Source organism: Scyliorhinus torazame, chromosome 22 (assembly GCF_047496885.1).
Source record: "Scyliorhinus torazame isolate Kashiwa2021f chromosome 22, sScyTor2.1, whole genome shotgun sequence".
Classification (NCBI taxonomy): domain Eukaryota; kingdom Metazoa; phylum Chordata; class Chondrichthyes; order Carcharhiniformes; family Scyliorhinidae; genus Scyliorhinus; species Scyliorhinus torazame.
In genome coordinates this window covers 87,044,195-87,069,138 of record NC_092728.1, presented here as the reverse complement: position 1 = coordinate 87,069,138, position 24,944 = coordinate 87,044,195, and the positions used below count along the sequence as shown (strand labels likewise).

General features: G+C 47.7%; 1 protein-coding gene across 5 annotated transcripts in view; it reads right to left on the bottom strand.

Annotated features, from left to right (window-relative positions):
* The window catches only part of LOC140399187 (ras-specific guanine nucleotide-releasing factor RalGPS1-like), an 839,817-nt gene that overhangs the window by 710,480 nt on the left and 104,393 nt on the right, over positions 1 to 24,944 (bottom strand). For all 5 annotated transcript variants that reach the window (XM_072488521.1, XM_072488520.1, XM_072488522.1 and 2 more), the window contains exon 2: positions 22,706 to 22,815. The gene's annotated coding sequence lies outside the window, so the exon portion shown is untranslated. The remainder of the gene's footprint in view (positions 1 to 22,705; positions 22,816 to 24,944) is intronic.

Below are 24,944 nucleotides of genomic sequence, written 5' to 3'. Positions count from 1 at the left end.
AATTGCACAACATGGAGAGCACTTGACAAGGAGAAAACAATGTCCAGTAGATGCAAAACTACAGAGCGTCGGAGGGGAGGAGGCAGGAGGGGACAGACAAATGGAAGGCTACAGACAAAGGCACAATCCAAGGGATTGAATTGGAGGGGCCATGCGACAGCAGGGAGGGCTTCAATAATGAGCACGTGGCAGCTATCTAGGCTGCAAGGGCAAAGACACGGTGACTGACGGAACAACCAGCGATGGTGGAACAGAGAATCTGACACCCACCATGATGCACTATCGATTACCACAAAGACGAGAGTAGTGGAATAATCGAGGCTCTATTGAGCAAAGATGTTGTGCCTCCTGTAGCTGGAACCAGAATGTCTGCAGCACCGGCGCGCACACACATTTATACCCCGCCTACTGGGCGGAACCAGCAGACAGGGATTTACCCATGTACCTCTACTATACGGCCTTACCGTAATACATGTAATACTGCTTAGTGGTGACTACCACACACCAGCAACCACATGTAGGATTAGTGATGAAGAACAGGGAGGTTAGGTGGATGAATCGCAGAGGAACGTGAAAATGAGATGCCTTGAGATTTTTTTTTTTTAAATAAATTTAGAGTACCCAATTTTTTTTTTTTTCCCCAATTAAGGGGCAATTTACCGTGGCCAATCCACCTAACACGCCAATCTTTGGGTTCTGGGGGTGAAACCCACGCAGACACGGGGAGAATGTGCAAACTCCACAAGGACAGTGACCCAGGGCCGGGTTTCGAACTCGGGTCCTCAGCGCGCAGTCCCAATGTTAACCACTGCGCCACCATGTTGCCCCAGATTCCATGAGATTTGATGGGCGGGACAAGGTGCGGGGAATGGGGGGGGGGGGGGGGGGGGGCAAGAGTTTGGATTTGGAAGAACCAGATTGGTAGGTGTGAGACATGCTGTACAGGTACTGAAAAAGCCCTCAAAGTGGCACGGTAGCACAAGTGAATAGCACTGTGGCTTCACAGCGCCAGGATCCCAGGTTCGATTTCCCGCTGGGTCACTGTCTGTGCGGAGTCTGCACGTTCTCCCTGTGTCTGCGTGGATTTCCTTCGGGTACTCCGGTTTCCTCCCACAGTCCAAATGCGTGCAGGTTAGGTGGATTGGCCATTATAAATTGCCCTTAGTGTCCAAAAAGGTTAGGAGGGGTTATTGGGTTACGGGGATAGGGTGGCAGTGAGGGTTTAAGTGGGTCGGTGCAGACTCGATGGGCCGAATGGCCTCCTTCTGCACTATATGTTCTATGTTCTATGAATGGATTATCACTGTAACTTCATTGCAGTGTTAATGTAAGCCTACTTGTGACAATAAAAAAAGATTATAACAAAGTACTGAAAGAGAGAGAATTGTATTTTATTGAAACTTGAAGGCAACCGGGAGAGCATCAGGGATGTTAAGCCTCAAGGGTGATTCGAGACGCAGACTATAATTTTGTCAACAGAAGCAAAATGGTAGGGCGTGTCGTGTTCTGTGATTCAACCGTTGTAATGACATACACAGAACATCTGGTTGTGCAACTGGAACAATGATTTATTGGCAAACATGTGGAACAATAACTACAAGATTACTATACAGACAAAGTTACTTGAATTCTCCAGGAGCAACTCGAATTCTCGAGGAGCAACTCGAAGTGCGACTATCCTGTTGTACCTCCTACTGCCAACTGGCGGGTCACTCCAGTCACGATGAATGGCTGATGCCAACTGCTGGCCGGTGGTTATACCGATAGCTCTGTGGACTGATATGCAACTATGCACATTTATACAAACATATACATTTGTGTACATGCATCACCACAGGTGTAATAAGCTGTAACAAGTTACAGTTATAATAATCTTTTTTATTGTCACAAGCAGGCTTACATTAACACTGCAATGAAGTCACCACAGGGCAGAGGCAGGAGTTGGTACAAAGCTGGAGGGATATCATAGTCACAGAAAGCTCAGACTGCTACTCAATGGTATTCTTCCCCTCCAGGTGTGGCTGATACAACAGTTAAGCCCAGCGGTGTGCAGGTGAAGGCAGGATAGAAGCAAAGAGGTTTTCATTCCATTCAAGTTTTCTGGATAAAATTCTGGCTCATGCGAATTCTCAAATCAAACAGGAAGTTGCAGTCGTAAAGCATTGGGATTGATGGGGAGGCCAGAAGGCGAAGTGGAGGGTTTCAGCGTACGTACAGATTTCTGGATGAGGAGTTTGCTACAAAGTCCTATTTGATACGGGGCATCTGGATAATAACTAATAGCCGAAGGTAAGGACTTCATATGACACCAGGTAAGCAGGATAACTATGTTTATTTACTGTATTCACCGTACGACAATAACACTACTCCTCACCCCACAGGGTCACCCTCCCCGACCTGCTCCCAAGTCATATAACCTGAGGTTCCTCCCAATTAGGGCGGGGAGAGGCCCCACCTCCACCCCACCCCCACCCACCCCACTGGGGAGTTTGGACTCCAGGTGCAGGAGGGACCCATATACAATATAGGGCTTGGCCCGAGGGGATCGTAACAATAATCTTCTTCCCTTGTTGGAGTAAACCCCATGCAGGGTGCGTCAAGGGAGAAGCTCCAAAGCTTTCATTTGCACTTTACCCAACTTCTGAGTACCTCGCAATCCTGGCACGTAATGAAGAATTCCCAACATAAACCAGAACATGTTTCAGAATATTAAAACCGACACATGGATGTGAGTACTTCAGAGTTTATTTTAAACAGCAAAGAAGGTGCAAATCTAAAAAATGTTACCTACATTAATTTTTTTCCACTGAAACTAATGAAAATGGGACAAAGCAACCTGGTGCATTGTCCTAAAATTCACAGTGCAAACGTCAGAAACTGCAGGAATATCTGTTTCCAAGTGGACTGGACACACTGAGGTAGCAGCTGACTGACAAAGGTTTTCCTCAACAGTGAAGTGGTAAAATGAATGGAAATCATTTACTTACATACATAATGTAGCGGCCACGATTTTGTGGCTGTATGTATCATTTTTATTTATTTCAAGATTGGAGGATAAATTATTGATAAGAGCCAGCTGTACTAAAAGGCGACACGGTAGTACAGTGGTTAGCAGTGTTGCTTCGCAGGGTCCCAGGTTCGATTCCCACTTGGGTCACTGTCAGTGCGGAGTCTGCACGTTCTCCCAGTGGGTTTCCTCCGGGTGCTCTGGTTTCCTCCCACAAGTCCCGAAAGACATGCTGTTGGGTGAATAGGACATTCTGAATTCTCACTCAGTGTACCTGAACAGGCACCAGAGCGTGGCGACTGGGGGAATTTCACAGTAACTTCATTGCCATATCAATGTAAGCCTACTTGTGATAATAAAAAAGATTATTATTAAATCTGACACCATCTGTGGCGGTACCCCTTCTCAGCGCCAACTAAGCAAAAAAAAAAAAAACCTCAAAGCAAACTAGCTTGTTACCTTAAACTTGATTATTTGATATACTGGGTTTTATTCATGTCATTAGTTATGAAGTGACCTGTGACACTTCTTAGCAACTAGATAGTGTTTTCTTTCTGCATTTGTTGGTTATGAAGGGGGAAAGCTAGCATATTGGGGTCACTTGAAAAATGTTCCTCAAGCCTGGGGGGCGGGGGGGGGGATTTGTCTGTATACCTGCATTTTTACAACTCTTGGAGAGAAGATAGAATAAATACAAAAATAGTAAAAACAAAATTCTGCTGTTGCTTAGCAACAAGACAGGAATAAACAAAGCAGTTTTAGGTCAGGTGGAAGCAGGTGCCGAGAGGATGTGAGCAGGAGAGGGAATTGCAGAAAGCTGATTCCCCAAGAGAACAGAAGAATGTCCCATAAACCAAGAAAATAACAGGAATCTGAACAAATTCTGGGAAAAGAAAAAGGCTAGAGTTAAAGAGAGAAAGCCGCAGGGAGCAGAATCAAGGCCAAGTGGGCTTGTGAGAGGCTCTTGAAGAGGATCAGGGGACAGCCAAAGGTTGGTGACTCCTTACTGTGTGCCGGTGAAGCGTGGCTAAGTATCTGAGTGTGTGCATGGAAGCTGTAGCTTGAATGCATGTGACGATCCAGGGGCGAGGAACATCAGTAGGAGGGGTTGAAACCCTGAGTGTTGGTCCAGTGTTGATTGGGAGAAGCTTCCAAAGGGAGGTCTTGAGTGGCGATTGGAAACCCAAGTTAAAAGGCAGAGCTTTCGAGAAGCTGGTTGGCCCAGAGTGACAAAAGCGCCTGGGGAGAGTGGAGCTTAGAAGAGAGAGAGGGGATCTTATAGAAACTTACAAAATTCTAACAGGATTAGACAGGGTAGAATGTTCCCGATGGTGGGGCAGTCCAGAGCCAGGGGTCATAGTTTGAGGGTGAAGGGTAAACATTTTAGGACTGAGGCGAGGAGAAATGTCTTCACCCAGAGAGTGGTGAATCTGTGGAATTCACTACCACAGAAAGTAGTCGAGGCTAAAACGTGTAATTTCAAGAAGGAATTAGATATAGCTCTTGGGGCTAAAGAGTTCAAGGAATTGGGGGGGGATCAGGGTATTGAACCTGATGATCAGCCATGATCATAATGAATGACGGAGCAGGCTGGAAGGGCCGAATGGCCTCCTCCTGCTTCTATTTTCTATGTATGTTTCTACGAGGAGAGATCCATAGAAGAAGTTTTGAGTGACAGAGTGCTGGGTGTCCAGTCTATTGGTTCATATGGACTGTGTACTTCCTGTGAACAGTGGACATAAGCTCGTGTTCTCCTTCTGAATCTGTATCCATCTGTAAAGGTGTACTGAAGTTGAAGGAGTAGTGTATTATAGTTCATCTTAAAAGTTCATCAGCAAACTCACGTGACTGTTCAGTGACCACCCACCACATTTCAAAATAAAATATATAAGTTAGGATATTTCAAGCCAGGTCCCACACCGACTTGTCCAATATTAACAACAGCTGGGATCACAACACACTTTAAAAAGCACTCTTTGCAGGTAACCATAAATTGACCCGAGGGAGAGTGATGTTGGCAAACTGCTTAGCAGCCAAATTAAACACATCACAATAACACCAAGAGACCAAATGGTCCCTTGAGTCTGTACAGCCATTAACATCTTGCCTGATCAAATAGCTCTACTTTCTCATACTAGCCCATTTCCCTCGATTTTCTTAATGTCCAAGCATTAATTGTTAAGACACAGCACCTGCATGACAGTAGTATTACTCTTAAAGACAGATTTTGAGACCCCATTTTAAAAATAGTTAAAACTGGAACTTGATGGCTCCTCAGAACTACCTGACAGTTTTGTGGATTAAACCATCTTATCGCTCAAGAGTACAAAGACACTTACTGCCTTATTGTAGTTTCAGCCAGAAGATAAACAAAACTCCATCAACCCCTACATTGTAAAAATGCAAATGTCTTGTCAAATCCCAAGCCTTTGGCCACCGTAGAAAACACAGGTAAAAGATTATAATATCCTTTTTTTTTCTTTAAATTGTTTTTATTAAAGCTTTTTTCAACCAGAATTTTTACATACCAGAAAAATAAACTAAAAATATTTAACAAACCTAGGTGGCTGTTATTATACAAAACGCAAATATACATTAAATAGACAATTCCCCCCCACCTTAGCCCCCCCCCCCCCCCCCCCCAATTGCTGCTGCTGCTGCTGACACTTACCGCTCCCCTAGAAAGTCAAGGAAAGGTTGCCACTGCCGAGAGAACCCCAGCAAGGACCTTCTCAAGGCAAACTTTATTCGCTCCAGGCTGAGGAACCCAGCCATATCGCTAACCCAGGTCTCCACACTCAGGGGGTTTCAAGTCCCTCCACATTAACAAGATCCGTCTCCGGGCTACCAGGGAGGCAAAGGCCAACACCTCGGCCTCTTTCGCTTCCTGCACTCCCGGATCCTCCGACACCCCAAAGATAGTTATTGTTGGACTCGACTTCACCTGCGTGTCCAAAATCCTGGACATAGCCCTCGCAAAGCCCTGCCAGAATTCTTTGAGCACCGGGCATATCAAAACATATGGACATGGTTCGCCGGACTCCCTGCACATCTCGCACAGCTGTCCGCCACCCCAAAGAACTTGCTCATTCTCGCCGTCGTCATGTGAGCCCAGTGCACCACCTTGAACTGAATTAACTGAGCCTGGCACATGATGCGGCTGAATTTACCCTGCCCAGGGCATCAGCCCACAGGCCCTCATCTAGCACCTCACCTAGCTCCTCCTCCAACTTGCTCTTCAGCTCCTCCACTGAGGCTTCCTCCGCCTCCTGCAGCTCCTGGTATATGTCCGACACCTTCCCCTCTCCTACCCAGATGCCAGACATAACCCTGTCCTGTATCCTATGAGAGGGCAGCAGCAGAAATGTCCCCACCTGGTTTTTGAGAAAGTCCCGGACCTGGAGGTATCTGAAAGCATTTCCCGGGGGCAGGCTGAACCTCTCGTCCAGCACCTTCAAGCTAGGGAAAGTCCCCTCTATAAACAGGTCTCCCATTCTTCTAATGCCTGCCCGATACCAGCCTTGAAGACCCCCAGTCCATCTTGCCCGGAGAAAATCTATGGTTGTTCCGTATCGGGGTCCAAACTGAGGCTCCCTCCTCCTTCCTGTGCCTCCTCCACTGACCCCAGACCCTCAGCACCGCCGTCACCACCGGGCTTGTGGTACATCGTGCTGGCGAGAACGGCAGCAGTGGCGTTACTAGTGCCCCTAGGCTGGTGCCTTTGCATGACGCCGCCTCCAGCCGCCCCCTCCTCCATTACCCATTTCCTAATCATGGCCACATTAGCCGCCCAATAGTAGCTACAGAAGTTCGGCAGTGCCAAACCCCCCCCCCCAAGAACAGTCTTTTGACTCGCGGGGTCTTGTTTGCCCACACAAATCCCGTGATAATCCTATTCACCCGCTTGAAGAAGTGTTTGGGGATGAAAATGGGGAGGCACTGAAAACCAACAGGAATCTTGGAAGAACCATCATCTTCACAGTCTGCACTCTTCCCGCCAGGGAAAGCGGAGGGGGCCATGTCCCACCTCTTAAAGTCTCCCTCCATCTGCTCTACAAGCAGAAATAAATTGAGCCTGTGTAGGGCATCCCAATTCCTAGCCACCTGTATACCTAAATAACAAAAGCCCTCTCCACCATCTTGAGCGGGAGCTCCCTCAGTCTCTCCTCCTGACCCCGAGCGTGGATTACAAACAGCTCACTTTTCCCCACATTCAACTTGTACCCTGAGAAGCTCCCAAATGCCCCAGGATCCGCATGACCTCCCCCCATCCCCTCTAGTGGGTCCAAAATATACAATAGCAGGTCATCCGCATAGAGGGAAACCCGGTGCTCCGCCCCCCCCGGACCAGCCCCCTCCAGTTCCTCGACGTCCTCAACGCTACGGCTCAATTGCCAGGGCAAATAGTAACGGGGATCGGAGGCACCACTGCCTCGTCCCTCGGTGCAGCCTGAAATACTCGGACCTCAGCCGGTTCGTGGACACACTCGCTACAGGGGTCTGATACAATAGTTTGACCCATCCTATGAATCCCTCCCCGAATTCAAACCTACCTAACACTTCCCACAGGTACTCCCATTCCACCCGGTCCACCCTTCTCTGCATCCATTGCAGCCACGACTTCTGCATCCCCTCCCTCCGAGGGCATCAGAATAATATTCAGGAGCCTCCTCATATTTGTATTCAGTTGCCTGCCCTAGACGAAACCCGTCTGGTCCTCCTCGATCCCTCCCAGGACACAGTCCTCTATTCTGGTAGCCAGAATTTGTGCCAGCAATTTGGCATCTACATTCAGGAGCGATATCGGCCTGTAGGACCCACATTGAAGCGCATCCGTCTCACTCTTCAAAATGAGCGAGATCAATGCCTGCGACATCGTCGGGGGGAGGGTTTCTCTCTTCTTTGCCTCGTTAAAGGTTTTTTAGCAGGAGCGGGCTCAGTAGCTCCAGAACCCCTCATACAATTCTACAGGGAAGCCGTCCGGATCCGGGGCCTTGCCCAACTGCATACTTGCCAGTCCCTTAACTATCCCCTCCAACTCCATTGGGGCCCCCTGTCCCTGCACCCGATCCTCGTCCACTCTTGGGAACCTCAATCGATCCAGAAATTGCTTCAACCCTTCCCCACCCCTCGAGGGTTCTGACTCGTACAGCTTCCCCATAAAACTCCTTGAAGACTTCATTGATCCTCTCTGGGCTCAACACCGTATTACCTTCCTTATCCCTCACTCCCCCGATCTCCCTGGCCACCGCTCTCCTGCGCAGTTGGTGCGGCAGCTTCCTACTTGCTTTCTCCCCATACTCGTAGGCTGCCCCTTTCACTTTCCTCAACTGTGCCTCCGCCTTCCCCGTGGGTCAGCAAATCGAACTCCGCCTGCAGTCTCCGGCGCTCCTTTAGCAGCCCCCCCTCGGGCCTCCGCGTACTTCCCGTCTACCCTAAGCATCTCTCCCACCAGCCCCTCCCTCTCCGCCCTCTCCCTCTTCTCTTTGTGAGACCTAATAGAGATTAACTCCCTCTGATGACCGCCTTTCATAGCCACCCAAACCTCTGCTGCCGTTACCTCCCGTGTCATTCATTATCACAGTTCTGAATGCTGTGACACACAGTTATCCGCCCACACACCTCCTCATCCGCCAGCAGCCCCACATCTTGTCGCCAGAGAGGGCGCTGCCCCGCTCCGTCCCCGGTCGCAGGTCCACCCAGTGCGGGGCATGGTCCGAGACCGCAATGACCGAATACTCAACCCCCTTCACCCTCGGATTAACGCCCTGCTCAGCACAAAAAAGTCAATCCACGAGTAGACTTTATGGACATGGGAGAAAAAGGAGACCTCCTTCTCCATTGGCCTCACGAATCTCCACTGGTCCATGCCCCCCCATCTGATCCATGAAGTCCCACAGGGCCCTGGCCGCCATCAGTCTCTTTCCCGACCTGGACGCAGACCGGTCTAGCGCCGGATCCAAGACCGTATTAAAGTCCCCCTCCCATGATCAAGTTACTTGCCTCCAAGTCCGGACTTTTACCCAACATGCGGCTCATGAATTCCGCATCATCCCAGTTCGGGGCATACACGTTCACCAACACCACCCGGGCCCCCTGCAGCTTGCCACTCACAATTATGTACCTGCCCCCTTATCCGCCACGATGCTCCCCGCCTCAAATGCACCAGTTTACGAACCAGAATTGCCACCCCCTCTGGTCTTTGAGTTTAGCCCCGAGTGGAACACCTGGCCCGCCCATCCCCACCTTAACTTTGTTTGGTCAGCGAGTTTTAAATGAGTCTCCTGCAGCATGGCCACATCCGCCTTCAACCTCTTTAAATGCGAGAACACGGGGACCTCTTGACCGGCCCGTTCAGGCCACTCACATTCCACGTGATCAGCCTGGACGGGGGGGGGGGGGTTGACCCCTCCCCCCCTCCCTGCCATCTAGCCACCTCCCTCTTTTGGTCAGCCGCGTGCCTGCGCCCCCTGCTTCCTCTAGCCCTCCGCTGGAGGCCCCCCAACCCGACTCTCCATCTATCCCCAAACAGTTGGTTCCCCTTCAGTCAGCAGAGCAGCACCCCTCCCCCCCCCCCCCAATCCCCTATGCCAAGCACCCGCTTAGCACTGATTTCCCCCCCCCCCCCCCCCCCCATTGCGCTTCCGTACGTCAGCTGACCCATGCTGACCCTGGCCACTCCCGCCTCTTACTCCAAACTTACTATGGTCTTCTTCTTCGGGCCCCCAAACCCCCCTCCCCCAAAGGGTAAGAGGGCAAGTGCCATCCGGATCCTTCCATTGCACCGGAGAACACAACCCGGGCGTTACCCCGCCCCTTGAAACAAAAAAAACAGGAAAAGAAAAGCAAACAAACTTAAATTCTACTAACAATCTTACACCAGGCCAACATCTGGTTACACATCTCCGCCAGCGCGTTTCACCCACGTGCAGCTGCCCCTTAGTTCAAGTCCAGCTTTTCGTGCTTAATGAATGCCCACGCCTCATCCGGCGTATCAAAGTAATGGTGCCTGTCCTGGTACGTTACCCACAGTCTCGCCGGATGCAGGAGCCCGAACTTCACCCCTTTGCTGTGGAGGACCGCCTTAGCCCGGTAGAAACCCGCACGCCTCCTCGCCATTTCAGCTCCCAAGTCCTGGTATATGCGAATCTCGCCTTTCTCCCACTTACTGCTCCGCTCCTTCTTTGCCCAACGCAGGACACGCTCCCGGTCTGTAAAGTGTGGAATCTTATCACCATCGCCCTCGGTGGTTTGTTCGCCCTCGCTTCCTCCGAGGATTCTATGCCCAGTTCCAAGAGCTGTGGGAAGGTCCCCGTGCTCATCAGCGTCCCCAGCATTGTAGTCACATAGGTGCTCGCATCCGCCCCCTCCGCACCTTCAGGGAGGCCCAGTATCCGCAGGTTGGTGACTCCAAGACCTATATTAGAGGTCATCCAGTCTCTCCTGCCACCTCGTGTAGGGCCTCGTGCACCTCCACCCTGACCGCCAGGCCCAGGATCTCATCCTCATTCTCAGGTAACTTCCTCTCCACCTCTTGATCGCCTTCTCCTGTACCTTCTGAACCTCCACCATCTTTTCCATGGAGGCCTTCATAGGGGCCAGCATCTCAGTCTTCAGCTCTGCGAAGCAGCTCCTCAGGAAGTCTTGCTGCTCTCTCAACCACTAGGCCCACTCTTCTTGGTCCGCGCCGGCCGTCATTTTGTCCTCCCCGGACCCGCTCCACGCTCTTCCCTGCAATCACTCGTTTAACGGCCCCCGCCCCCTCCTGGTTCCCTCCATACAGTAGTGGGTGGAACTTCTCCAGCGTCCTTTCCCACACCGGTATTCACCTTCCAAGTGCCGTTGCCGCCCCGTTTAAAGGCCCGAAACCCCAATCCCAGTGGGAGCTGCCGTGTATGCGACCTATTCGGACATGGCCACTACCGGAAGCCATTATAAATATCCTTAATTAGGACCGTGACCTGACACTGGTGAAACAGTGACCACTTTGGCTCCCTGCAGACAGAGAGAAAACGAGAGAGAGAGAACAAAGAGAGAGAGAACAAGAGAGAGAGAACAAGAGAGAGAGAGAGAGAACAAGAGAGAGAGAGAGAGAATAAGAGAGAGAGAGAGAGAACAAGAGAGAGAGAGAGAGAACAAGAGAGAGAGAGACGAGAACAAGAGAGAGAGAGAGAGAGAGAGAGAGAGAGAGAGAGAACAGAGAGAGAGAGAGAGAGAGAGAGAGCGACAGAGAGAACAAGAGAGAGAGAACGAGAGAGACAGAGAGAACGAGAGAGAGAGAACAAGAGAGAGAGAGAGAGAGAGAGAGAGAGAGAGAGAACAAGAGAGAGAACGAGAGAGAGAACGAGAGAGAGAGAGAGAGAGAACAAGAGAGAGAACGAGAGAGAGAGACGAGAGAGAGAGAGAGAGAGAGAGAGAGAGAGAAAAGAGAGAGAGAGAGAGAGAACAAGAGAGAACAAGAGAGAGAGAGAGAGAGAGAGAACAAGAGAGAGAACGAGAGAGAGAGAGAGAACGAGAGAGAGAGAGAGAACGAGAGAGAGAGAGAGAACTCGAGAGAGAGAGAGAGAACGAGAGAGAGAGAGAGAACGAGAGAGAGAGACGAGAACGAGAGAGAGAGAGAGAACGAGAGAGAGAGAGAACGAGAGAGAGAGAGAGAACGAGAACGAGAACGAGAGAACGAGAACGAGAACGAGAGAACGAGAGAGAGAGAACGAGAGAGAGAGAACGAGAGAGAGAGAACGAGAGAGAGAGAACGAGAGAGAGAGAACGAGAGAGAGAGAACGAGAGAGAGAGAACGAGAGAGAGAGAACGAGAGAGAGAGAACGAGAGAGAGAGAGAGAGAACGAGAGAGAGAGAGAGAGAGAGAGAGAGAGAGAGAGAGAGAGAGAGAGAGAGAGAGAGAGAGAGAGAGAGAGAGAGAGAGAGAGAGAGAGAGAGAGAGAGAGAGAGAGAGGAGAGGAGAGAGAGAGAGAGAGAACAAAGGAGAGAAAAAGAGAGAAGATCCTATTTATGAATAGGATGGAATAGCAGGATACGGACCCAGAAAGTGTAGAAGGTTGTAGTTTAGACGGGCAGCATCGTCGGCACGGGCTTGGAGGGCCGAAGGGCCTATTCCTGTGCTGCACTTTTCTTTGTTCTTGGAGCGAAAAAGGGAGAACAAAGGAGAGAAAAAGAGAACGAGAGAACAAAGGAGAGAACAAAGGAGAGAACAAAGGAGAGAACAAAGGAGAGAACAAAGGAGAGAACAAAGGAGAGAACAAAGGAGAGAACAAAGGAGAGAACAAAGGAAAGAGAGATATGCTCATTCTCATTCTTAATTGCCCTTAAGGTAGTGGTGGTTCACCTTCTTGAACTGCTGCCCATGTGGCGTATGTATACCCACAGTGCTGATCGTGAAGTCCAGGATTTTGGCCCAGTGACAGTGAAGGAACACCGCTAAAGTTCCATTGCCAGAATGGTGTAACTTGGGAGGGGAACTTTCAGGTTCTCGTACGCCTGCTCTTCTTGTCCTTCTTCTGGTTGTGGTAGAGGTTACAAGTTTGGAAGGTGCCATCAAAAGACCATTGACAAGTTGCTGCAGAGCATTTTTTAGATGGGACTTTTGAAAAAAAGCAATCTTTGTGGCATGGATTTTCCCTTTCCCTGACATCTGTTTCAATCTGGCACCAAGACAGAGATCTTCAGGCATCCAGAAACTGTGATGTAACCGAGCTGCTAAACAGCCAGTCACATTTAAGTATTCCCATAGACAGCAAACCAGAACATAAAACACTGGATTTCTCATTTTAATTGACGATTTTACAGAGGGTGAATTAAATAATGAGGACACGCACATGGGATAGAAGTAGAAGCCAAAATATCCATTTTGAAAACAAAATTAAAAATGGAGAAATTTAACAGATCAATACAAAATTGAGCTTTCAGGGACCACAAAACTTTTCAGCAATAGTTATGAAGTTAGTACACCATTGAAAACCCAGTTACACCTGATTTAATATGGTATAACTTCAAGTTTTTGAGACTAATCGTGCAAAAGGGCTCGCTTTCATCAATTCAATGATTTCTACCTATCTGCCATCTTGGGGGAACTTCAACAGCGAATAAGTATGGAATCCCTGACTGCAACCTTTCGATTTCCACATTTAAATCGCTCAAGTGTGGATTCCAGAGGCTATCGGTTTCAGAGGATTAACGATGGTGAACAATGACAGTTTCGCCAGCATTGCTCCTGCACACTCCAGGCCATACTTCACTCTCAAATTTCTTAGTCTAACATTGGAACTTGTAATTTCAGATAATTTGGTAACGAAACAGAACATCGAACCTGAACCTGGTGCAAACAAATATCATTTGGTGGAAAACCTTCCACAATTGCTTCATCAATACTTTACACACGACAAACTGACCTCATGAAGCAAAAGCACCAAAGCAAAAGAGCATACGCACAGATTAGCGAATTTGAAAAATAAACCGATAATCACATTACATTAATTTGCCGTGTAATCTTCAGCCACATTAAGCAAATTAAAAATGACTGTCAAATTAATTCCACAATTGTGCACATTTCTCATCCCAGGAATGTGGACGTCGTTGACAATTCCGACATTTACTGTCCCGCCCTAGGTTGGCCGAGAGAAGGTGGCTCAGCACCACCTTCGGGAACCTCTGCAGTTCGTGTGGTGACGGCAGTGCCACATTGCTGTTAGGTGAGGAATTCCAGGATGTTTCCCCCAGCAACCCTCGATAAAATCATATTTCCTGTCTAAGGCAAGATGGTGTGTGGCCGGTTAAGGAAGTTGGGAGACGGTACTCCCATTCAGACGCTGCCTTTGTCCTACGTGGATGTCACGGAAGGTTCTGCAAGACAAACCTTGGTACAATATATCCTGAACACACTGCGGCTACAGTGTGCTAATGGTAATGAGGGTGGTTGTTTAGGTCAGAGTAGATAATATCCATAAAGAAGTGGGAAATAATGACATGGAACAGGGAGAAATAAGAGGATGCGTCAGAATTAGCATTCAACCGTGCAAGTGTTAATGGTGACTATGGGTGATTCCCGATTCCTTTTTGTCATTTGTTTATGTTAACATGCGGGCTAATGTTTGGGGGTTTGGTGGGAGGATGGGATGGTTCTTATTGATATGGGTTACATTGCATTCGTTACTAATTGTTGTTTATTGTTGGGTGTAAATTTGGGAGGAAATGTGAAAAAGGAGAATAAAAATTTTTTTTTTTTTTTTTTTTTATAAAAAGAGTTAGCATTCAATCTTGAAAAGGCTGGCAGAAAAGAGTGATCCCTTTGTTAGAAGATTTGATAACGTGGCTGGGTTCAGATGAGCGAGAGAAAGAGAGCTGCAAGTTCAGAAGTAGATAGTGTCTAAACACTAACCCCTGCAAAAAGATTAAGAGGTTAGAAGGTCAGGGGCAAGCGTCCAGGTGGATTGAGGATTGCTGATGACGGGAGAGGGGGTCAGATATCTGGAAGAAATCTTCCCAACCAAAATGGCAGGCACAGAGGCAAATATAGAGGAAGAACTCAGCATCACATCAAGCGCGGAAATCACCGAAGGCAAGAGGTGGGAGTGTAGGAGGTTGAAGGTGAAGCTTTTTGATGATGGCTGATCATTTGGGGCGAGACAGGGGAATGTCAGAAGGAATGGCAAAATATGGCAAGGGGTGAGATTGGAAGAAGTGATGGAGGCAAAAGAAAGTGGAGGAAGAGATCCGGGAGAGGTCCGCAAGCTGTCACAGCTAGACCAGGGATAGGTCCTTCCTACCTGGCAAAACAACAGTTGCTGGGGAGTTGAAGGATAACATGAAATTGAGGACCAGGATAGCATTGAAACACTGGTCAACTACTGGAGGGGTTGAGGCCAGCAGTGCTGTGGGTGAGAGCAACATGGAGTGCCACCCATGAAGGGTGGAACTGAAATAGGAAATTTGAGCTGGATTCAACGTGGAATAAGTCAGAGCTGGAAGAGTGTCTGAAGAACATGGGCAGGATTCTGCGTAGGTCGACGCTGGAAATCGGGTAAAGCAATTGGGCGGAGAATCACGCGAGGTGAAAATCATGACCAGCGTCAGCCGCCTGACAGAATGCCATGCTCCAGTGCCCCGACACCGGCGTCAGGTCATTCTACTCCACACGTACAGTAAACGTCGTTGGCAATCATTAGTGGGCCTGGCCCGATATTGTCAGGGGCCTGAGCGATGCTCTGCCTCCGCCAGGAGGAATGACCAATGGCGAGTTTCACTTGTCGTTTCAAAAATTGGGAAACCGGCGCTGTGGCTGCTGAGGGAGAGAGAGAGGGTACGACAAAAGAGTGTCCAATATCGCCAGTGTTCTGACAGTTGTGCTGCAGGTCCGGGGGAAGTGTCCGGGGTTGGACACAGAACGCATTACCGCAGCCATGCAGCCTGCCCACTGCGAACTTAGTGCCATGGGTTGTATGGGTGTTTCTTCCCCCCCCCCCCCCCCCCCAGGCCATCGCCGAGGTACCCAGGTGACCCATCAACGGGATGCGCACGCAACAGCACAACCTGAGCCATCTTATTTGCTGGGACATGCGCATGTGTGGGGAGGGGAGAGCTAATATGCGGCTGCCACTTGACAGCGTCTCCAGTGCCAATCCCGACCCTGGAGAATCCGACACCATTTTTCATTGGAATCACTCGTGTTCCGTGTGGCACCGGTGCAAGCACATTACCAGTTTCGGAACGAGTGGCAATTCTGCTGTCGTAGAAGACCAGCAATTCTGTCCCACCGTCAACACTTAGTCTTTGAAACGGAGAAACCTGCCTGTGATGAATGATATCTGTATACACATGTACCTTTAATGCATAGGCCCCTTTAAGACCGGGCTTGGAACCCTGGGGGACTCCGCCTCCGCCCCCAGGAAGCTGTATATAAGGTTATGTTCATTAGGCAGCGTGCAGTGAGCACACTTCTCGGCAGCTGGCTGGTTCTCTGGTTATTAAAGCCTTTGTATTATCAAACTCCTCTCCTGAGTCGTAATTGAGGGTATCTCAGTGCCCATGATCAGGGAAAAGGACAGCACTGAAGTTGAAGAAGGCAAAAGAGAGAAATAAAGATCACATCTAAGAGAGGCACAGAGTTTCTTCAAGGCATTCCCAGACAGGTTGTGTTTCATAGAATGTAATTATCATAGAATTTACAGTGCAGAAGGAGGCCATTTGGCCCATCGAGTCTGCACCGGCTCTTGGAAAGAGCACCCTACCCAAGGTCAACACCTCCACCCTATCCCCGTAACCCAGTAACCCCACCCAACACTAAGGGCAATTTTGGACACTAAGGGCAATTTATCATGGCCAATCCACCTAACCTGCACATCTTTGGACTGTGGGAGGAAACCGGAGCACCCGGAGGAAACCCACGCACACACGGGGAGGATGTGCAGACTCCGCACAGATAGTGACCCAAGCCAGAATCGAACCTGGGACCCTGGAGCTGTGAAGCAATTGTGCTATCCACAATGCTACCGTGCTGCCCCTGTTGAAGTGTACAAGTGAAAAGCAACACAATAAATGCTGTAAATCGGAGGCAAAAACACAAAATGATGGAAACATTTTGCTCAGCCACAGATATGCCATTATGATGGTGTTGTATAAAACAGCTACAGTACTGTGTGCAGTTCTGCGCGCAACACTATAGGAAGGACGTGTATGCACTGGAGAGAATTCAGAGGAGGTTCATCAGGATGTTGCCTAGACTGGAGTTTTCAGCTGTGAAGAGAGGCTGGTTAGGCTGAGGTCATTTTTCTTTAGAGCAGAGAAGGCGGGGCGGGGATCTGATTGATAGGGCAGATAGGAAGAAAGGTTAGCAGGCTGCCACAGCTTGACCAGGGTTAGGCCCTTCCTGTCCGGCAAAACAACAGTTGTTAAATCTGTTATGGAGTTGAAGGATAACATGAAATTAAGGACTAGGGTAGCACTGAACCACCCCTTAGTAAAGGTGTCAATAGCCAGGGGGGTGCAGATTTAAGGCAATGGGCAGGAGATTGAGAGGGGATTTGAGGAAAGGTTTTTTCACCCAGAGGGTGGGGGCAATCTGGAAATCGCTGCCCGAAAGGAGGTGGAGGTGGGAACCCTCACAGCATTTAAGCAGCATTTAGATGAGCATTTGAAACACCAAGGCATTCAAGGCCAGAAAATGGGATTAGAATAGTGCTTGATGGCCGGTGCAGACACGATGTGCCGACCAGCCTCTTTCTGTGCTGTACCACTCAATGTAGATAAAACACAGGTGAAAGACTTTCTCATAAAACTTACTTCTGGCTGTTTAGACCAGCAGGCTGGTTGCCAGGAGACATGTTTCCACATGATATTTAGAACATATGGTGGTACACAGCCATTAAATTTTAAATGCGTTTGGGAAACATGAGCTCTCTGTGTGATGCAATTTACAGCTTTCTACGTTTATAAAGTGCCCAAGAGATGCAAAGGACCGAGCACTTTTTATACCTGGCCCAGCATCACATGTAAGTAACACTCCATATGGAGTTCAAGTCCAAGTGGTGCGAGACAGGTTTCCCTCAGGCACTGAGGACCCCCTCTTAGAAACTGCACTGAGGAAAGTAGAAATCAATTCGTAGCAAAAATCAGCAGTATTTCCATGCTGATACAACACGCTTTTTATATTGAGCTATAGGTGTTGAAACAGTTTAATGTAGCAACGTTCAAAATTTAGGTCACCCTTCCTCTGAAGAAATAAAGACATCCATACATGCCTTACGCCTACCGGGGGAATTTTACAAACGGAATTACTCCTGTGGGGAACTTTATAAAACATAAATCTGGGTAGCTTGTGGCATCCAAGCAAGTTGTCTGAAAGGGGATCAAAATTCTGATTCGAGTTCACATAACCGCAGAGAGTTATCTACATGCAAAACAGCACAGACCACAAGTGCATAATATATTGGCACAGCAACATTTTAAGGTGGGCATTTCAACTTTTACAAGTTGCTGAACAGGATATATTTTCATAGTTATATTTAGAACATGTTTAGGAAGTGTTTACTAGTTATTTTTAAATCTTCTAGTGCCTCCAGCTTTTTGATACGAGGCATCCTTGTGATTAGAGGCTTTTGGCAGGCGCACTATATAATGGGAGATAAACCCATTCTAACAAGTAGGTTGAACATCCAGCAAAATCAGCAAGAGCCAAAATGATTAACTGTCGGGAATGAAACAGTTGGGAAAGCCAGGCTGTCTTAAAACTAGACATTGGGGAAAAAAAGAATATGGCTAAAAAAGTGTGATTTACATCAGAGCCAATTCCTTAGACGCACACAACTTTCTCGTGGAACTAGTCAAAACATTTTCAGACGAGCTAGAAAAACTCCCCAATGGGTTCGGTTCGGAAAGGGAAAGGAGACTCAGAAGAATAAAGAAATGGCAATTATTCAAAGTTTCTAACAGATGGACCTAGGGAAGGTATCAACAGTCAACATATGCACACGAGCAATGAAAGATCCACAGGAAACAGTGGACACTAGGGCCTGGATTAGTGGAACTTAATCAATTCTGTAATGCACCAACAGATTGGGAATGCACCCCATGAGGCCATGATGCAGGTGCTGGAGAGGAAGTGCAGACCTTATGTCATGTGCTTTGCTGGAATGTCCTCAACAACAGCAGCAGCTCCACACAAACACATACCCCAGTGCAAATCCAGCTGAGAAACTGCTGCTGAGGGCATTCGGTTGTGGCATATCTACTGCTCCACCTGGGCCACTTTTAGAGGAAGCGCCCCATCCAGACAAACCTTTGCAGTTTGGACATTTTTCAAGTCATTATTGCTGCAGAAACAAACTATTTGATGCCTGTGTTGTTGCAGCCGAAGCTCCTGCCCCGATTTCTTATCCTGTCCTGCATGGTCACTGGCCTAATTTACTGTTTATACGTTTATACTCATGCAGAAGTCCAATTTGTGGGACCACTGATTTAGGCTCAAGGCCGAGGCATCAACTTTTAGAAGGGTCGTATTCTCAGGGTTGACATGTGACTGTGATGTGGGCCCAACTGAATTCCAAAGAATATTGTCACGATGGAAGGAAGTAAAAACCAAGAACAGTGAGGACTTAATAATAATTATCCAAAGTTCTTTATTTTATAACATTACAAACTGTATACATTACATCCATATTAATTATCTGACATTCATTTCCGAGGTATTTATACATTTACAATTGGATCATTAGCATCTCCAGGATTTTCATTTGGTTTGGAAATTTTGGGGGGGGGGGGGGGGGGGGTGTTGATTACTAAAAAAGTGTTGAATTTACGTGAGGTATATGAATAATTAGAGTTTAAGGCCCAAAAACCACGGGCTCAACTTGTATGCACCTGATACTAGAACATAGAACATACAGTGCAGAAGGAGGCCATTTGGCCCATCGAGTCTGCACCGACCCACTTAAGCCCTCACTTTCACCCTGTCGCCGTAACCAATAACCCCTCCCGACCTTTTTGGTCACCAAGGACAACTTATCTTGGCCAATCCACCTAACCTGCACGTCTTTGGACTATGGGAGGAAACCAGAGCACCCGGAGGAAACCCACACAGACACGGGGAGAACATGCAGACTCCGCACAGACAGTGACCCAGCGTGGAATCGAACCTGGGACCCTGGCGCTGTGAAGCCACAGTGCAAGACACCTGTGCTACCGTGCTGCCTACTGTATTCGGTGATTAGCTGAACTCCAGCCAAGGCTCAGACCATCTCCAAGTTAAATTCTTACTCAAAGTTTTGGGTCCCACCGAGGGCGAGGGAAGGGTTACCACAGTTACCGTCAGTTGCTTTTCAGGACAGGTCTTTATTTAAAAATTTTAACTATTTTATTAAGGCATATATAATGTTAATAATTTTCAAGAGGAAAAAAAACAAAACAAATACACCCAACCAAATGCAGCCAACATGTCTTACACACGGTTCCCCAACTCAGGGAAGGTCTTGAGCAGCTCTACAAGAAAGGTGCGTGCGTTCTTTAGCCATGTTTCTTTTCCCAGTGTCTAGCTCTAAAACTGTCTGGCTCTCCCAACTATTTCATCCCAAGTCCATTCTGCTGGTGTTACTGCCATTCAGTCTGCTCACGGGGATGGGTTTGTCTCTCATTATGTAGAGCGCCTGCCAAATGACCAATTACCAGGATATCTCATCTGAAAAAGCTACTGAATGCATTAGAAGATTTAGAAATAACGAGTAGCCACTTTCTCAGCAATGTAACGAGAAAAATCTATCCTAGTCAAGAACCTGGGCATTCTGAAATGCCCATTGACGGTTGTCTTACTAATATATTTTCAGAGCATGTGCACTTATGGAGCAACTGAAGGGAGCAACTGAATGCACTCAAAATTAGCACGAGTACTGACCATGTAGTGGCACCTAGTGCCTGTGGACCCTTAAGCCAGCAAAAAAAGTGAAGGGGGAACATTGGAAAGACAATTCTTTTTCAAAGAGAAAATTTCATTTCAGATTGATCATATTGTTTATTTTGTATGAACCCCTCAACTTCCTCCTTGGTTTCACTGGGCTCCAGACAATCACAGTCAAGCACATTGGCAGCTAATCTCATTTAGCTGCTGTTATCTTTAGGTAGCTCTTAAGACTTCTTTGTAAAATTCTTTTGTGGAACGTGAGCAACCCTGGCAAGGCCCAGCATTTGTTGCCCTTGAACAGAGTGGCTTGCTTGGCCATTTCAGAGGGCACTTTAAGAGTCAAACATTTTGCTGTGGTCCTGGAGTCACATGTAGGCCAGACCAGGTAAAGATGGCAGATTTCCTTCCCAAAAGAACATTAGTGAATCAGATTGTTTGTTGTTTTCTTTACATCAATTGCTTCACAGCTCTAGGGTCCCAGGTTTGATTCCTGGCTTGGGTCACTGCCTGTGGGGCGTCTGCACGTTCTCCCAGTGTCTGCGTGGGTTTCCTCCGGGTGCTCCGGTTTCCTCCCACAGTCCAAAGATGTGCGGGTTAGGTGGATTGGCCATGCTAAACTGCCCTTAAGTGTCCAAAATTGTCCTTAGTGTTGGGTGGGGTTACTGGGTTATGGGGATAGGGTGGAGGTGTGGGCTTGGGTAGGGTGCTCTTTCCAAGAGCCGGTGCAGACTCGATGGGCCGAATGGCCTCCTTCTGCACTGTAAATTCTATGATTCTAATCGACGATCATTACCATGGTGACCATTCCTGAGTCTAGCTTTATGTTGAAGGTTTCTTGGTCGAGTTTAAATTCTATCACATGCTGTGGTGGGACTTAAATCTATGACCCCAGAGCAGTAAGTAACCTGGACCTCTGGGTGACTAATTCACTGTCATTACCATTAAGTCGCAGTCTCCGTTGACAACCAGATTGATTGCAGTTATACCCTTGGGTCACTGATCTACTTTGAAGCACCCAAAGTAAGAATTCAAGTTGTTGTAATCTTATGCTAAAGAGCCACAGGCCAAAGATACTAGCAGATATACACAACATAGGTCGAGAGGGTTAGGGAGCAAATGCCAGAATTTAGGACTTTGACAAGTGACGGCATGGCTGCCAATAATTAAAATCAGGGATGCGCAAGAGGCCAGAATGGGACAAGTCAGAGGGTTGTAGGGCAGGAATCTCAAGCGACAATTGAGAGATTCTGGAATAGATGTAGCTGTTTAAAACTCAAGACACCAACTGCTGAATCGGTTTGTTTAGCTATTGTGACCTAATTTCTTAAGACGGTATAAAATGCTAGTTTGGTCATAGCTGGAGCTTTGCGTCCTATTCTAATCATCACATTACAGGAAGGACATAATTGTTCTGGAGAGGGTGGGGAGGAGATTTACAAGAATGTCGCCAGGGCTTGAAAATTGCAGTTATGAGAAAAGACTTGATGTGCTGGGGTTGTTTTCCTTGGACCAGGGGACGCTGAGGGGTGACTTGATTGAACTGTTCAAAATTATCAGGCGGCCTGGCCAGAGTAGACGGGGAAGACTTGTTTTCCTGTCGGAGAAGAGGTCAATTACCAAGGGGCATAGATTTAAGCTGATATGGAGAAGGGCCAGCAGGGATATTAGGAAAATCGGTTTCGCCCAGAGGGTGGTGGGTGTCTGGAATTTGCTGCCGGGGTTAGTGGTTGAGGCAAAAACCCTCAATTAATTTGATCAGCACCTACAGCCAGGTGCTGGAAGGTGGAGTAGAATGAGCGGCTAGCTTCTTCAGCCGGCACAGATCCGATGGGCAGAATGGCCATTTTTTTGTGCCGTAACTTTTCTATGGTTCTATGACTTGTGAACTAAGGTGTCTTAAGGGGTGGCTCTGTGAAAATACATCCAACAGTGACGACTGTTCAAAACCAAATACCAGTGCCTGGATTGCAAGCATTTTCAATGACTGACCAGCTACGTGGGTTGGGGTAGCATTTTATTTTGCAGCCGGTCACGAGTTAGCATTATTTGGAAAAAATCTAGGTGTGGGGAGAAAAGCAGACAAAACTCAAAGGATCAGGAAATGCCAAAAGCACAGAAATACAATAGGAATATTAGAGAAAACCAAAAACTTAGAGCCATAATAGAACACATTGTTTACAGTCTCTTTAAGCCAGAAACAGGTTAATAGAAAATACACCCGTGTGCTTGGTGAACAATTTTAGTCTTATGTTGGGCTGCTGAACGGTTTAGCTTAGAATAGATACATCTGCACTTACCCATATTCCTCTTTCAGTTTTGCTTTTACATCTGAATGGTTGAGACAAACAGTGAGACGATGAGGGACTGTCACAGTCAGGTCCTGGTCCAGTACAGTCTGTTCACAGTTCTGAAAATAGAGCAGCGCTGAACGTCATACATTTTTCAGACATATCTCAACGAATCCAGATTTTAATCTCCATGATATAAATACTCTCGTTTCGTTTACAATTTGCTTTGGAATGCTGAAACATTCTCCCCAAAACAGCATTATTCTGTAACGACGACATCACAATAGTCTCAACAATTTCATTCATTGTAATCTCAAGCCTCTCACCAACATTAACACTGCTCCAAACTGTCGCGTTGATGTGCCAATGCAAAGAATTACTGGAATCAGTCATTTTTTTGCGACAGTCCTTGCAACAAATAACTGATCACTTTTTAAATTTGCCGCATGGACTTATGGTGAGATGGCAGGTACATTGTTCCGAGGCGAGAAAAGGCGATGGCTTTTTTTCCCCAGATTGAAGGGCCTTTTTAAAAAATATAAATGATTCCATAATAAGATATCAATTGCATTCATCAGGACAATGGGGAATCGTTTTGTGACCAAAAATAGTTAGCGGCAAAAACATTTTTTGCCAATTGTTTTATTTGTATAAAATTAATTTCTCCTCAAACCAGCTTTTTTTGCTCATTTTGAAAATTTATTCAGTGGGAATGACAACTCAAGAGATATCATTGTATTGTTTAAAAAGTACCGTCTCGGGCTTTTAGTGAAGTCACAGCTGGAGTACCGAATACAGATTTGCTCTCCATGCCCAAGAAAGAATATTCTTGCCCTGGAGGCGGTGAGCATCATTAGCTTGGTGCCTGGGATGAGGGGGTTGTCATACCAGAAGCTGAGTAAATTGGGTCTCCCTAGTTTCTAAGAGGTGCTCTCGTTGAAGTTTCCAGTGGGACTTGACAGGGTGGACACGGAGGCCTTTTAAACCACAGGGGCTGGTTTAGCAAAGTGGGCTAAACAGCTGGCTTGTAATGCAGAACAAGGCAGCAGCACGGGTTCAATGCCCATGCAGGCCTCCCCGAACAGGCGCCGGAATGTGGTGCCTAGGGGCTTTTCACAGTAACTTAATTGAAGTCTACTTGTGACAATAAGCAAGTATTATTATTATTATTGCCCCCGGCTGGGTATTCCAGAACACGGGGGCAATGTCCTCAGGATTAGTGGCTGATGAGGAAAGATTTGGGCACTCAGTATTCCTGAATTGCTGGAATGGTCTACCCCAGGTGGGATGCTCCAACGTTGAGTTGAGATGAACAGATGGGGGTTGGGAAAGTGGAGCTGAATTATCGGATCAGCTGTGATTGCATTGAATGGTTTAGCAGTGTTTGAGAGGCCACACGCTCTAGTCTCGCTTTTATTTCTCATGTCATTGTATTGTTGCATTTGCTTCAAAATGAAAATGACCCGACGCCATTCCACAACTGATCCAATAATATTTCCATAAAAGACTCAACACTAAAGAAAAATATTGCTTTTGACTTCCGGGTGCGGCGATGACCAGCTGAGTCGCACGTTTCGGCAGCTCCCGGTGAAACGGACTTTTGGGCTCTTGATAGGAGCCCCAACGGCAATTTTGATGGCTAAAAACACTGTGCGGTAAACCAGAAGGGAATCCCCCCTGGATACGGATGAAAAAAAGGAGGAGAAAGTGGCCGGATTGCAGTGGATCCTTTAGAACAGCGGCAAGGAAGGCAAGCAAAAACCAAGATGGCGTCGGAAGGTGGCAGTTTAACATGGGGCCCTGAACAACAAGAGTTCTTGAAATGCTGTGTGGAAGAGCTCAAAAAGGAAATGAAGAAAGAGCTGTTGGCCCCGATACTACAGGCGATTGAAGGGCTAAAGGAGGAACAAAAGACCCAGGAGCGGGAGCTTCGGGTCGTGAAGGCAAAGGCAGCCGAGAATGAGGACGACATACAGGGCCTGGTGGTGAAGACGGAGACGCATGAGGCACATCAGAAACGATGTGTGGAAAGGTTGGAGGCACTGGAGAACAACGCAAGGAGGAACAACCTGAGGATTCTCGGTCTTCCTGAAGGTGCGGAGGGAGCGGACGTCGGGGCATATGTGAGCACGATGCTGCACTCGTTAATGGGAGCGGAGGTCCCGGCGGGTCCGTTGGAGGTGGAGGGAGCATACCGAGTGATGGCGCGAGGACCGAGAGCAGGAGAAATTCCCAGAGCCATAGTGGT